This window comes from Myxine glutinosa, chromosome 3 (genome assembly GCF_964187855.1).
Source record: "Myxine glutinosa chromosome 3, kmMyxGlut1.1, whole genome shotgun sequence".
Lineage (NCBI taxonomy): Eukaryota > Metazoa > Chordata > Myxini > Myxiniformes > Myxinidae > Myxine > Myxine glutinosa.
This window is the reverse complement of record NC_136263.1, coordinates 66737994-66754035: the sequence shown is the minus strand read 5'-3', so window position 1 is coordinate 66754035 and position 16042 is coordinate 66737994. Positions and strand designations below refer to the sequence as shown.

The 16042-nt window shown below is 45.8% G+C and overlaps 1 long non-coding RNA gene across 1 annotated transcript; it reads right to left on the bottom strand.

Moving 5' to 3' along the window:
* Positions 1 to 569: 569 nt before the first annotated feature.
* On the bottom strand, positions 570 to 8685 carry LOC137424027 (uncharacterized). Its single transcript, XR_010983880.2, has 3 exons — positions 8633 to 8685; positions 8471 to 8530; positions 570 to 709 (listed from the first exon to the last, which is right to left on the bottom strand). It is a non-coding gene; the product is annotated as an uncharacterized LOC137424027 (long non-coding RNA).
* Between the last annotated feature and the right edge of the window lie 7357 nt (positions 8686 to 16042).

Below are 16042 nucleotides of genomic sequence, written 5' to 3'. Positions count from 1 at the left end.
GTTTAAGAACCATCTCACATCAAAATAAGATCATCCTGACCATGATCTTTATGAACCACGTTAACCCTTCCCAACCCAAACCTATTACTTGCTTCCTTTCAGCGTTTCCTCCACCTCATTGATCATGTCATTTTACATTTTCATTGAAATTGATTTGCTCTCACAATCATCTGGTACCATCTACGATCCAAAGGTTGCCCCTTACGGAACGCAATTTAAATGTTTATCTAGCAGCTCGATCTTTAACTTCCTCATCTATTCCATTATCTTGTCTGTCCATTTTAATCCTTGCCTTCCTCCTCAACCATAAATATTCCAAATCAGTATTGTTTTGTATTGGTTGAAGTGATGCTCAACTTGGCCAAATATTACCCATTGGGTGCCTCTGCACTACAGTTACACCTGTGACCGAGTGAAGCTGTTAAAATACCGCCATGGCGTCACTGCAGGATCAAAACAAAAAGTTTGGAGCAAGCAAGGGAAAGATTACTGTGATGATAGGAAATTGTTTGTGTCAGTCATGAGGAACAAGCAGCCACCACGCTATTTTGTAAGCCAAGCAGCCACCACCACGGAACAAGCAAGCTATTTTGTGAAGATGATTTCTCAAAACTCACCAGTTATCCGCTCATCACCAGATACATTTTTCAGTTGAGGCCCAGCGGACTCTTCCTCAACAGATCCATTTGACACTTTCAGCTCAGCATTCCTGCAGAAAAGAAAGATTTTGTGAAGCTGTCGTTAAATAAATGTCGCAAATAAGAAAATGTCAGAATAAATGTGCAGTCAGGCAGGTGAAAATTAGACTACATCGATTCGTGTTTTTTACATTCAGACAGCAAACAACACCATGACACTGTGCTCCCCGACCAACTATCTTCAAAGACAGTTGCCAAGGAAGCCAAGAAATGTCACGTGGTGAAGAGGGGGTGAAGGTCACCCAAAAAATGTTTACACCACTTTTTCTTTCCTCTTCGTGTCCCAACCTCCTCACCTCCAAACTGTCTAGCCTGGTTTGAATCCCGACTCAGCAATACACTGTCGCGCGAATCCCTCGGTTAATGCCACAGGATCGCGGATGATCGAACGGGCTTTAACTGTGGCGACGATCAATTCAGATTCGACTATAAAAGCGCAGGAGGAAGAAGGAAGAGGAAGAAGCGGCAAGCGCTTACCTGTAGCGATCTGACGGCAGCTCCAATCCTGGAGGAAATGAACTCAAACGGAAATCCGGGGTAAAATGTACAAAAATAACAGGTTTATTCTGCGGAACCCGATACAAAGAAATGCGACGATAAAACCTAATTCTAAATTGGGACATCCCCACATAGACTTCAAATACGAGACAAAGGAAGAATGAATAAAAGAAATGTCTCGTCGTGTGCTGGTGAATGCGAGCTTATTTGGCTGGCAGTGTAGAGCCGTCAGGAATCGACGGCTCCAAGCGAACAAGCCCACCGCGGCTCCGATGTCGGCGGGAAGCAGGCCTCAATGCGCCCCTGTTCGCACGCCGTCAGGCTTCACCGAGCGCCTCGCTCACTACGCTCCGCCTGCAAGCCTTGCTCGTAGCACCAAGCCTCGCTCTAAGCGCACCAAGCACCAAGAGCACAGAGCACCAAGAAGAACCCAGGGAAGACGTCAACGACCACCAGGGAAGACGACGACCAAACACACCGAAGCACAAGCACCCGCGTATAACCCAGAACAAAGAACGTAGAGCGGAGAGCGAAGAGCGATCTCCAAGAGTCCAGCGCAGAGAGACAAAAAGCCCGCGAGCGAGACGTTTTGTCACTCGCCCTGTGTCGTCAGTTCTGGCGCGTTACCAATCTGTGCCTCGTATCTTTTTGGTCTTTTGTGCCTTCCGACGTCACCGGCGCTCTTCCTCTAATCGGCAACCCCCTTCCAAGTCGTGTGTTCGCGCCTTCCGCACTGATTGGCCGAAGGTTCGCGCCTTCCGCACCAACTATCGCGCCTTCCACCTCAACTAATCACACGTTCCCTGGGCGTGGCTCCAGCCTGCCACGATGCTCACCGCCAGGCCAGCCGGAGGTGTGGCCGGCCGCGGCCCCATGCGGCGGTGCCCCGATCTGGCTTCCTGCCTGTTTTCTTCCAAAGTCATTGTGGTGGAGGGGAATTATTTAATGTGGTGCACGAATGGGCCTATCTAGTGTCTATGTGAGTGTGTTGCCATCAGGGACACTGGGTTGGCGACAGAGGGGACGACAAACGAGGGAATTTTATCCATAATCCCTGTACTACTTAGCACACCCCGCCCCCTCGTGGCGGGGCCACAGATACAACTTATACTGACATCCCAGCTAAACATATAACTTATTACAGGTAGATTCCCTACCTATCAGATCGACCTGGCTCTAGATATTCTTCTACACCCATGACATAACTCTCTCATCCTGGTAATTCACAGACAGGATAATTCATCAATGTGTGTGCCATCCTTTGGATGTACAGTCATGGCCAAAAATATTGGCACCATTGCCACTTTTTCAAAGAACTCACAATTTTCTCAAAAATAAGTTGAAATTGACAAAAGTATTTGGTCTCCACAATTCTTTATTTCACTGTTAATATTACAGAACCTCTGTTTTTGATTCAGAACTTAATATTTATTTTTTAAATCAGAAAATAAAACTAAATGACTGACAAAATTATTGACACCCTCGACTTAATATTTGGAAGCACAGCCTTTGGACAAAATAACTGCAGTCAAGCGCTTCCTATAGCCATGAATGAGCTTCCCACACCTTTCTACTGGCCCACTCTTCTCCTGTTCTCCCAGATTTGAAGGATGCCTTCTCCCAACTGCTGATTTCAGATCTCCCCACAGGTGTTCAATGGGATTTAGATCTGGACTCATTCCTGGCCATTTAAGAACAGTCCAGCGTTTTGTATTGAACCATTCCTGGGTGCTTTTTGAAATGTGTTTGGGGTCATTGTCCTACTGCAAGATCCATGACCTTCGACGGAGACCCAGCTTTCTGACACTGGGTTGAACATTGCGCTCCAAAATGCCTTGGTAATCTCCTGATTTCTTGATGCCATGCACCCATTCAAGGCACCCAGTGCCAGAGGCAGCACATCAACCCCAAAACATCACTGAACCTCCTCCGTGTTTGACTGTAGGGAAGGTGTTATTCTCATTGAAGGCTTCATTTTGTTTTCTGTAAACATATAATTGATGTGCTTTACCAAAAAGCTCTAATTTGGTCTCATCTGTCCACAGAAGGATTTTGGCTTGTTCAGGGGTGTTTTGGCAAACTCCAGTCAGGCTTTCTTATGTCTCTCAGTGGTGGGTCCTCCTGGGTCTTGTTACGTGTTACCTTCCCAAACTGCGGTGACGGTGCCCCTCAGAGTCTCGAGAGGGAACGCAGCAGAAAGATTTGTTCAAACTGAGTCGCGTGTTTTCAATGAGCAATCAACGAGATAGTCTCTCGAGAGAATCTCAAAGCCACCTTTGTTTATGTGGATAATGTCACTGTATGTGGACGAACACAGAACGAGAACGACAATAACTTGAAACGATTTATGGATGTAGCTGGCAAGTACAAACGGACTCTCAATGATGACAAATGCACTTTCTCAGCAAAAACTAGCAAGCTTTTGGGATATACCGTTTCCGAAGGCTCGATTCGTCCTGACATGTGCTGTTTGCAAACTCTACTGGAAATGCCACCTCCTCGTGACTTAGCCATGCTGAGACGAAGCCCGGGGCTGTTCGCACATTATTCCAAATGGATGCCGAAGTATTCCGAGAAAATTTGTCCTCTGGTTGAAAGCAAAAAATTCCCGTTGTCTTCAGCTGCCAAAGGGGCTTTTCATAATTTGATTAATGATATTGCCCAAGTGGTTGTGATGTCAATTGACAACAGTGTGCCCTTCGTTGTTGAGACCGACGCCTCCAAGTACGCAATTGCAGCTACCTTGAATCAGTCAGGCCGACCCGTGGCCTTCTTCTCCAGAACGTTATCACACAGTGAGGGGCGCCACTTGTCTGATGAGAAGGATGCTTACACCATTGTGGAGGCCTTGCGTAAGTGGAAACGCTTTCTTCTTGGAAAACACTTTTGTTTGATCACAGACCAGCGATCTGTAGCTTTTATGTTTGAAGGTCAACATTCCCAGAATATAAAGACTGAGAAAATTGCGAGGTGGCGTATCGAGCTTGCGGAATTTGGCTACGACATTCTACATCGCCCTGGCAAGGATAATGTAGCTGCCGATACATTTTATTGTGCTTTCTGTGTGACCGTGGGATCTGAGGGGGATTGCGGGAGCTGCATGATTCGCTCTGTCACCCGGGAGTCACTCGTCTGGCTCATTTTGTTTGATGTCGAAATCTTCCCTACTCTGTTGAGGACGTAAAGCGAATCTGTAGTTCTTGTCCTATTTGCGCTTAACTGAAACCGCATCAAGGGGTTTTGATCAAAGCCACCCAACCGTGGGAGCATCTGAACATTGATTTTAAAGGTCCCCTCCCTACAGACACCTCTAATCGTTATATGCTCACCATCGAAGCCGAGTACTCACGCTTTCCAGTTGCTTTTCCTTGCAGAGATCTCTCTTCAAATTCAGTGATTAAATGTCTCTCTGAGTTATTCGCACTGTTTGCTTGCCCAGCATACATTCATTCGGATCGTGGAGCCGCTTTCATGTCTCGAGAGATAAAACAATTCCTTCACGGAAGAGGTATAGCCTCCAGTCGAACGACCAGCTATAATTCGCAAGGCAATGGTTCGGTAGAACCATTCAATGGGGTAATCTGGTGTGCTGTTTCAATGCAACTCAAATCACGTTACCTTTAGGTCGGCCTGTGCGAAACGGTGCTGCCTGACACGCTACATTCGATACAATCTTTATTGTTCACGGCCACTAATGTAACACTGCATGAACGCTTGTTTTCCTATCATTGTCGGAGTTCTAGTGGACACTCACTAATGACATGGTTGTCAGAACCAGGACCTGTATTGCTACGTCGATGTATATGTCAAAGCAAATATGAGCTGCTCGTTGATGAAGTGAATCTTCTTGAAGCTAATGAGTACGCTCATGTTCGCTTAGCCGATGGTCGCAAGACCACCGTGCCAATTCTTCACCTCGCGCCATGTAGGGAGGCTGTGGAGAGAATTTGGGACCCTGAGTCACAGGTAAAGTCACCCGAAGGGTTTTTGGAGAAGATTGCTGTACCGATCAAGGGTTTGTCAGAGATGGTGTCCGTGGCGCCCAATCTGAAAAATCTCCCGACAATCGAGGAGATGCCATAGGAGGAGACGGAACGTACTCCTGAGCCGGGGATTTGTCGAACACGTAGTGGTTGATCTTGCCGACCTCCGAATCGTTTGAATATGCGATCTGCCATAGATTTGTTGATATTCTGCTTTGTCGTCAAAACCATCCTGGTGCCGTTTTCGTTTCACATTTATTGGAAATCATTATTATTTAAATTGATTTTGATTTGCTGCTATTAGGAGCTTCATTTTTCCAGTGGGAAAGATTGTGCTGATTGTGAAGAAGAGGATTTGAAAGTGTCGACCTCTAGGGGCTTGTGAAGAAGAAGAGGAATTGAAAGTGTCGACCGCTAGGGGCTTGTGAAGAAGAAGAGGTATTGAAAGTGTCGACCGCTAGGGGCTTGAGGCTATTTTAGATCTGGCCGTGCGAATGCTTGGGGAAGACTTGGCCTGCTTTGAGCCAAAGTCAGACAATGATTCATGCTGGTAAGATTGAGAAAGAGTACTCTGCGAGCTGGCTCGATTGTATTGCCTCGCTTAATATTCGTAATCTATAAGCTTTAATATACTCTTGTTGCATTTGCCTGTGTTTCTTCGATCCTGCTTGATTCAACTTTTATAAAGCCTGATATTGACAAAAAGCTTCTCCATCATTCATTACAGCGTTTGTGGTTCAAACCTTCCCCATTGTTCTCTTTCTCATTCCCATTCCATCATTTTCCTTCAATCCCCTTTCACAAACCTTCATTTTCCTTCAATCGTCTTCCCAAACCTTCATTTTTCCTCTCTGCATTCGAAGCTCATTTCCAAACTCCAATTTATCGACATTGTACTTGAACTGACCGCCATTTTCAAGCACCCATTCTCAAATCCTTATTCCCCGACACCGGATTCGAACCCCCCCTTCTCAAACACACCCTCTCAAATCACATCACCTCACCATTGTTTCCACCTCCTCACATCCTGGTTACACAAAAGGCACCACACACCGTGCTCCACAAACTGCCAAGCAGAACGGTCAATGATCTCATCCCGGTAAGACTGACATCTTACATGTCTTTCACATACGCACCACAGAACCTTGCATCTTTCAGCACAGACACCTCAGGGCTGGCCTGTTGTGGAGCATCAATGAACGACACAAGACCACCAACATTTATTTTCAGAGCTAAGCACCACACTCCACAACTCGACAGCACACGTCTCGCTTGCACCAAGCATCCACATGCATCGACACCTCGTTGAGCCATAATGGGCCAAACCTGTTCACATGAGGGTGAGGAAGGGGTCCCCAAAACGCATTGACCTCTTCCTTTTTGTCCCCTTTTCTGTCTAATTTCCCCAGATGAACATGGTACCGAACTGTATTTTGTTTAAAGCAAATTGTACAAGGGGTTTCATTGAATGCTAGGGATAGGACTGTTTCTTATTTGACACTGCAGTCTCTTGTAAATACGTGCCTGTTTAATGCAAGATCTGTTGTTTCCAAACCTGCAAGATTGTCTCTTTCCTTCATCGTTTAGACGTACTGGACAATAAATAGAAGGGAAATTGTACCCCACTGATTCACTACGCTAGTCCAGCCGGCATCCCACCTACCGTTTCGCTCGGCCGTATGTAATAAATAGATAAAGGCGGGAGCCGAGAGCATAGTCCCTATCTGAGCTAACTAATTAGTCACCGGGAAAGTAAAGTGAAAGTTAGCCGCAGGGACTATGCAACATTTTAATCACCTTAGATGGCGTCAGTGGTTGCTTTGGAACCCGTCCGGTCACAGAGTTGTTCACAACTGGTCGGCTGCAGGGTCTCAGGTCAGGAAGCAGTAACCACCAGGAAGCAGAAGCAGAAGAGCGGCCATCCGTAACCAGGCAATGTACCCGTAACAGATTTTTGTTTATACCCTGGTGATGTTTCTGGACCTCCTCCACAATGTTTTCATCGCCATACACTCAAACACCACTCCCACACCACCTCAACACCCAACACCTTCTCAGTGATAAGTACATGAACTGATTAATTTAACTAATGTGGTGTTCATTGAGAGCAAGCATTATGGGAGAAATGGCCTCCTCAGAGTTCCTTGTGTTGGTTGACAGTATTTTTTTTTTATTTTTTTTTTTGGATACATAATCGAGGCTCGTGAAAGAGCTAACATTTATCACACAAACAAATCAAACAGACAAACAAACAAAGTATATAAAAAGGGGAGCGGTAGACAAGATGGGGAGAGACGGGGAAGCACATAAACACAACATTTGAGAGAAGGGACATCGGGAATGTGTGGGAGTGAGAGGCCTTGGGGGAGGAGGCGTGGGAAGGGGAGGGGGTGGGAGAAATATAAACACGCGGACACCATTAATGATATTATTCTGATATAATATTGCACAAATCAGTTGTTGCGTCCTTTGTTATGGAACAAATATTTGCAAAAAAGATTAATATTTTGATATGCCTGGTTGAAGTGCATCACATCCCTCTCCTCAGATCAGGTAGCTCGTGACGCTTGTCATTTGCACTTCTCGATGGCCATTCTTACAACCTTAAACTTCATCTTCTTCTTTAGATATCTCTTCCTTATTTTTGGAGTCTGGCTGTGGGAACAGTTGTGGCAGTGGGAACAGGTGTGGCACAAGGTTTTCACGAATCGGTTGACCAATAGTTTTGTTGACTGGCAGGAATTTGTCATTTGTTCAGGGCACCGGCGATAATTTGTCAACTCTTTGCAAGAGACGTGCCAACCCAGCTTAAACTAGAACGCCACTCAGTAGGGCGCATACTCCCGCTGTGGGTGGCCGCCGCCGAGCCGTATCTTCCAAAGGTAAAAAATCCTTCAAAAAATTCCTGGATCCACAATAATATCCTGAGCTTCACCAAAAACGAATAAATTCTTCCTTATCCCAAGGGCAATCATCCCACCAACTTTCATCCAAATCCGTTTAGAACTTTTCCAGATATCTTGTCACAAACACATGAACATACAAACACACGAACACACGAACACACACACACGGACGACATGATCGAATGCATTACTCCCTGGGAGGAGTAACAACTCGGTGGAATCCCTCAGCCCCGATACCTCCAACCAATGGTACAGAAATTATTTAAGGAGCAAAATGTGATCGAGACACGACAGGGAGAGCTTGAATTTGCTGAGATAAACACCATTCATATTGCGAGTATGTTTCATGTCAGGACATTCCAAAGGGATATTTTCTCTTACTTACACGTCATGTGGAATGTCACCACAACACTTGTTCTTCTTATCATGTGTGGTAAACTTTTGCCTAGGTTGAAAAATATTGAAAAGTCAGTTTCTTGTACATTTGGCACGGCAGATATTTCCAAAAACAAGTTTAAAAATTCAAGAGGAAAACAAAATTATTTACTTCAGATGCTTCCAACAACTGATTTTCTTTGCCTTGGTTGATGAAGCCTCGTTTATCTTTGGTTCCCTGCAAAAGAACAGAACTCTTAATCCACAATTGAGTACAAATGGGCTAAACCGGATTTCATATACATTCTCCATTTCAACAAATGACAAAATAATATCCCCTCCAGTAAACATCATGTTAAATAAAACTATGTGGGAAAAGGTGCATAAAAGAAAACATAAAAAACCCAGGATTTGATCAAGACGGGCGGACGGACAAGTGAATGTGCAATCGATGCTTTTCAGATTTGGAAAAGACCCCGCAGAGTTACGTCCAACACATAAAATAACCCTGGAGTTCAGATTGCAGTCCACAGTGATTGCTTCATCAGTTTACCCATCCTCGAACCAGGGGAAAGGGATAAACGTTGCGATTGTGGTTCGAACCTTCCCCATTGTTCTCTTCCTCATTCCCAATCTTTCATTTTTCCTCTCCGTATTCGAACCTCATTTCCAAACCCTTATTTCCCAACACCCAGATTCGAACCCCCGTTGTCAAACACACCCTCTCAAATCACATCACCTCACCATTGTTTCCACCTCCTCAAATCCAGGGAACGCAAAAGCTTCTCACATCCTGGTAACTCTTTTTCCCTCCTCACATCCTGGTTACGCAAAAGGCGCCATGCACGGTGCTCCCCAAACTGCCAAGCAGAACAGGCAATGACCTCATTCCGGTAAGCCTGACATCTCACAGGTCTTTCGCACAGGCTCCCAGGGCCATCGACAAGGGCGTGGAAGGGAGGATGACCACAACGGGGCTCGGATCTAATTGTAAGAGGGATAGCGCCAGGATCCACACTGTGGATCAAGCAGACAGCTCTCGTGAGATGTCTGAGTATGAACAGATGAAGGTCATGACATTAGATCCAGAGAGAGTGGACATGAAGCAAATTAACAGCCTGGAGGAGTCAAAATACCCAAGGCAGATCTATGTGACAATGGAAGTAGAAGGAAGAGAGGTTCGCTTTCAGGTTGCCAGCGGTGCTTACATGCAATATTATTCCAAGGAAGTATGCCAGGAGGCTATGGAAGACTAACCAAATTTTATCCATGTGCAATGGTACGACGGTAGTCCCACTGGGAAAATCCAACCTCAAGATAAACAAGTACAAAAAATGGAAGAAAATACAAAGTAGAATTTGTAGTAATAGGAGGACTGCATACAAATTCTTGGCAGCAGGGCAGCACAGCAAATTGAGTTGACAACATTGCGCATAGAGAACCTGAGGAGCGTACATGCCAGAAAGGAAGAAAGTTTCCCTCTCAACAAGAGACAGCTGCTGGAGGAATTTGCAGATGTGTTTGAGGGGACTGGAAAGCTGGAAGCGAAATACCATCTAATGCTAGAGGAGAGTAAGAGGCCTGTAGTGCATCCACCAAGGCGTATTCCAATTGCGTTGAAAGGAAAGTTGAAAGCAGAATTAGGCAAGCTGAATGAGGCAGGGATAATAGCTCCTGTAGACTTGCCGACTCCCTGGGTATCCAGCCTTGTGTGTGTGTGGAGAAATCAAATGGGAAATCGAGAGTATGTCTGGATCCGACAGACCTTAATCAAGGACTGAAGAGATGTCACTATCCAATGACTACAATTCAGGACATACTGACAGAATTGAATGAGGCGAAGGTGTTCCGCGTATTTGATGCCAAGAATGGTTTCTGGCACATTGAACTGGATGAGGAGTGTTCATACTTGACCACGTTTAACACTCCATATGGTAGATATAGATGGCTGAGGATGCCATTTGGGCTCTCAACGGCCCTGGAAGAATTTCAGAGGAAACAAAACCAAGCACTCGAGGGTTTGCAGGGAGTGCAGTCAGTAGCAGATGACATCCTGGTGTTTGGGAAAGGAAAGACACAGGCAGAGGCAGAGCGAGACCATGACAGGAAGGTGAGAGTATTGATGGAGAGATGTATAGAGCGAGACCTGAAGCTGAACAAGGAAAAGGTGAAATTCAAACTCAAAGAAGTGACCTTCATTGGTCAAGTCGTCACTTCAGAGGGTCTGAACCCAAACCCAGAAAAGGTGAAAGCAGTTGTGCAAATGCCAAACCCAACTGATGTGCAAGGGGTACAGCGATTCATTGGGTTTGTCAACTGTCTCAGCAAATTCCTTCCAGGCCTTAGTGACAAGTGTGAGCCCCGACGCAGACCGACACAGAAAGATGTCACCTGGTGGTGATCAGAAGTACATGAGAAAGTTATGCAGGAGACCAAGAGGCTGATTACTGCCGAATCAGTGCTCAAGTCCTGTGACTCATTGAAGGAGCTGAATGCAGGTGGATGCTATGGACACTGGACTTGGGGCTACACTGATCCAAGAAGGACATCGCAAAGCATTTGCCAGCAGGGCTTTATCGGATGCAGAAACCAGGTATGCACAGATAGAGAAGGAGCTCCTTGCAGTTATGTTTGGTTTGGAAAAGTTTCATCTGCACACGTATGGGAGATAGGTGAAGTTGAAATCGGATCACAAACCGCTGGAGATCATTGCAACAAAGCCTCTCCACAGAGCACCAAGGAGGCTGCAGAGAATGCTTGTGAGGATGCAAGCATACAATGCTGAGATTCACTATCAGCCAGGCAAAGACATGCAAATGGCTGATACGCTTAGTAGAGCCTACACCTCAAGGACCCAATAACCGACAAGGAAAACGAGTTTGAGATGGTAAACATGCCAAGACATGTCCCAATCTCTCAACCATTCATTAGGGAGATTGAAGATCATACCAGACAAGATGGTATCATTCAACAACTCAAACTAATGATAGACAGGATGGAAAGAGACGCAACATGAGGTTGAGCCAGTCCTGAGACCATACTTCCATGCAAGAGACGAAATGAGCACTCAGAGTGACCTGATCTTCAAGGGAGAAGGAGTTGTGATTCCCACATCAAAAAGGAAGGACATGGTGGAACCAGTTCACTCATCTCATCTGGGTGTGAACGGATGTGTAGGAAGAGCCAGAGAATGCATTTACTGGCCCAGAATGAATGCAGAAATTAAAGACTTTGTTCAAAAGTGCGAGACCTGCGGGTCTTTAGAGAGAGACCAGCCAAAGCAAACACTTCAACCCCATGACATTCCAGAGCGGCCATGGGCAAAAGTGGGAGCAGACCTCTTTCACTTGGAAGGGAAAATGTACTTGGTGACAGCGGACTGCTTCTCAAGTTTGTGAGATTGACTTCTTACAAAACATCCTCTCATCAATCATCATTCGCAAACTTAAAGGACAATTTTGCGAGATGTGGATTCCCAGACATCCTGATCACAGATAATAGGCCACAGTTCACAGCCGAGAAATTTGTGAGGTTCTCAAAGAAATGGCAGTTTGATCACCATACATCGTCACCTCATTTCGCTTCGCTCAGATCAATGGAAAGGCCGAGAATGCAGTGAAGATTGCAAAGTCACTGCTGAGGAAGGCAAAGGCAGCAAATTCAGATCCCGACTTGAGCATGCTTGCCCTCCACAACACACCAACAAAAGAAATGTGGAGCAGTCCTGCAGAAAGGCTGATGAACAGACGAACCAGGACCTCACTTCCAATTTCTGAGAAGCTCCGAAAACAAGAGGTGCAGAAAGGCATGGGAGGTCAACTTAGATCAACTAAAAGCAGACAGGCATACTATTATAACAGAGGTGCCAAAGACCTACCACCACTGAGAGTTGGAGACACAGTGAGGGTGAGGTCCACATCAGATAGACATCAGACATGCCAGAAAGCAGGAGTAACTGGGCAATCCTCACAACCTCGATCATGTGAAGTGATGACCGAGGAGGGTGCGAGGTACAGGAGAAACAGAAGACATCTGATAAAGACGGATGAAACGGCTTGTCAGACGGAAGCAGATGTTGGGATATCAGAGGTTTTGCCACAGGCCCGGGAGAATGAACACATGGCAGATCGACAGAAGGCCTCCAGAGAACAGCGGGTGACAACCAGATCGGGGAGAGAAGTTCATCAACCCAAGTACCTCATGGATTACGTACAAGAGCAAAGAATACTGCGTCGTGGGTTGTGGTAAAGTGTAGTATATTGTTGCAGACGCGGTTTTAAAGGTGTTAGGTTACCGAGCGGTTTGGTATTACCGCGTCCGAACAGTTACTCCCCAATTAGAACCCGATTCCACCCGAACGTTGACTAATCGCGCTACAGATATTCAATTGGGAAACCTCTAAAGCGACCGGAAGAGAAGAAGAGAGAAGAAAGACAGAGTTTGGAGGAAGAACAGATTTATTATACACACACAAGCAATATTTTAGAGCGACCAATATTATTTACAGCAATGAAGGGAAAAAGCAGTCACACAGTGCATTGCTAACTTATTCTATTTTATTTACTTAATCCCCAAGACAAACGAGTAGGACAGGACGTTCACACTCACACGGTGGATATTGCAGGCAGGTAAGGGCTCGAGGTAGATTGCTTGAGAGGGAGGCAAGGTCGGAGGCAGTGGCTTTCAATCCCTCCCGGTTTTGGCGGGAAAACCCTCCGTCGTGTAGCTGCGGCCGTCACGCGCTGGCTCGGTACCCCTGCTCCTTTTCTTTGGGGTGGAGCCGTCTCCCACCGTTCAGCGCGTCTCTCCAACGACCAGGGATATTGCAGGCAGGTGGTGTTTGCGGTGGATTGCGCTCCTCTCTCGGGTCATCTCCTTGGTGTCAAAGCGCATCTCTCTCAACTCCTTGTGTAAAAGCGCATTTCTCTCAACTGGCCAAGCAGTCCCTTGCACTTGCTTTTATTACCTCCGGCGGAATTAAGCCGCCGGCTCCGAGGGCACGCCTACCGGGTCACTCACCGCGGTGCTGGTTGGCTGTTAGGGCCTGTTCACTTCTTCCCTCTCATGACGAGGTGGAGACACGCCTTTCTTCTCCGACCCTGTTTCATGGCCAATGGCGGATTGAAGGCAACCGACCAAAATGCAGAAGGCAATTGGAAAGGAGGTTCTGGGGAAATTGAATAGGGCCTACGCTTATTTTGTTTGATACAATGCAAAGTCAATCTAGTGGAAAACACATACTTAGCCTACATGGAATAAGGAAATACACTATTTAAAAGATATATCGTGACCTGCGTGTATGTTCTATGAAATTAATTAGGAGGACGGCTGCGACCATTGTTTACATTACCATAACAAAACCATACTCTTCACATTCGTTACCCTTCCTCCAAAATTGTTACACTCCTCAAAACCCGTTACACTTCTCAAATTCGTTACACTTTTCAAAACCGTTACAATATCATACTGTAGTAATGTGTGGTGTATCATTTTGTTGTATCCACTGAATAATCCGAAGGGAACAATTGGGGCAGAAGTATGTTGTTGTCGGGGTGGAGTAGTGAATACGAACTTACTATTTGGTAAATGCATATGGGTCTCAGTACAGTGAACATATTGGAACAAATTATGAAAGGAGGGATGTAACAGGGATAGCGCCAGGGGGCGTAAGAGAGCGAGTGCGGGTGTCGGGGCGGAGCGAGCTCAATGTTGTCGAGGAATGCGAACCGAGGAATAAAGGTTGCTCGTGTATGTGAACCCGAACAAGTTGTACATGAGTCTTCTATCCAGCAAGACGAGGAATGTTACACTAATAGGGGCCCAAAATTATTCCTTCAGTTATTTTTGTTTCATATGATTGTTTGTGACGATGAAACAACGTGTGCAGGTATATTTTGTGTCTCCCTCCAAGCCATTCAGGGCGATTCCCTGGCATACTATTGCCGTGGGCAGTAAACACCCTCCCTCGTGAAATAAACTAATGTGGGAACAACTTACATTATGATAATTGAGGTGATGCCATAATGACGGAAATTAACACAGGAATGTTGGCCAAATCCCAACCGGATAAAATGAGTTTGTCAACAAATCTGTTCACCTATACCATAAGAGCTGTGTGTGTAAATGTACGTTTGTGTGTGTGTGTGTGTGTGTGCGTGTGTGTGTGTGTGTGTGCGTGTGTGTGCAATATTAAATTTTCCTTTTTGGGTGTAGAAAGGGGAGTGTTTTTGGCACCTACAAAAAATAAAAATAACAACAAATTGATTTCTTCCAAAGACCAACAACAGAATTAGAACATCACCAGGTAACTCTGGATACTCCTGCTCCCACAGGAATAAATGAATAACACTCCAATTTCCCTTAACCATGGCATGCGTTTGGTCTGACAAAAATACAGAAACCTCCTTAGCTATAGGTTGATATGGGAAAAAAATTTGAAGGGGCCCGACACTTGGTATTGCCCCGGGGCCTATTCTGGCTCTCGGCGGCCCTGCACGCACCACATAACTTTGCATCTTTCAGCGCATACACCTTAGGGCACACCTGTTGTGGAGCATCCATGAACAACACAAGACCTCCGACATTTATTTTCAGGGCTAAGCACCACACCTCAACTCCACGACAGCACACCTCTCACTTGCACCAAGCATCCACCTGCAGTGACACCTCGTTGCGCCCTACAGGGCCAAGCCTGTTTACATGAAGGTGAGCAAGGGGTCCCAAACACACACAGACTTCTTCCTTTATCTTCCCTTTTCTGTCTAATTGCCAGGGATGAACATGGTGCCGAACTGTATTTTGTTTAAAGATGGTTATACAAGGGGTTTCATTGAATGCTACGGATAGGACCGTTTATGCGACACTGCATTCTCTTGTAAATACGTGCCTGTTTAATACAAGACTTGTTTCCAAACCTGCTCGATTGTCTCTTTCCTTCATTAGTTCTCCGCAGCTTACAATAAATGGAAGGATGGTTGTACCCCACTGATTCACTACGCTAGTCAAGCCGGCATCCCGGATTGTGCATCGGCCGCATGTAATGAATAGATAAAGGTGGGAGCCGAGAGCATAGTCCCTATCTGAGGTAACTAATTAGTCACCGGGAAAGTAAAGTCCAGTTAGCCACAGGGACTCTGCCAGATATTAAATCACCTTAGATGGCATCCGTGGTTGCTTAGGAACCCGTCAGGTCAGAGTTGTCCACGACTGGTCGGCTTCAGGGTCTTACGGCAGGAAGCAGTAACCACCAGGAAGCAGAAGCAGAAGAGAGGCCACCCGTAACCAGGCAATGTACCCGTAACAGATTTTTGTTCATCCCCTGGTGATGTTTCTGCACCTCCTCCACAATGTTCTCATCACCATACACTCAAACACGACTTCCACACCACCTCATTACCACTCCCACACCACCTCAAGACCACCTCAACACCCAACACCTTCTCAGTGATAAGTACATGAACTGATTAATTTAACTAATGTGGTGTTCCTTGAGAGCAGGCATTATGGGAGAAATGGCCTCCTCAAAGCTCCTTGTGTTGGTTGACAGTATTGTTGGTATTATTCTGATACAATATTGCACAAA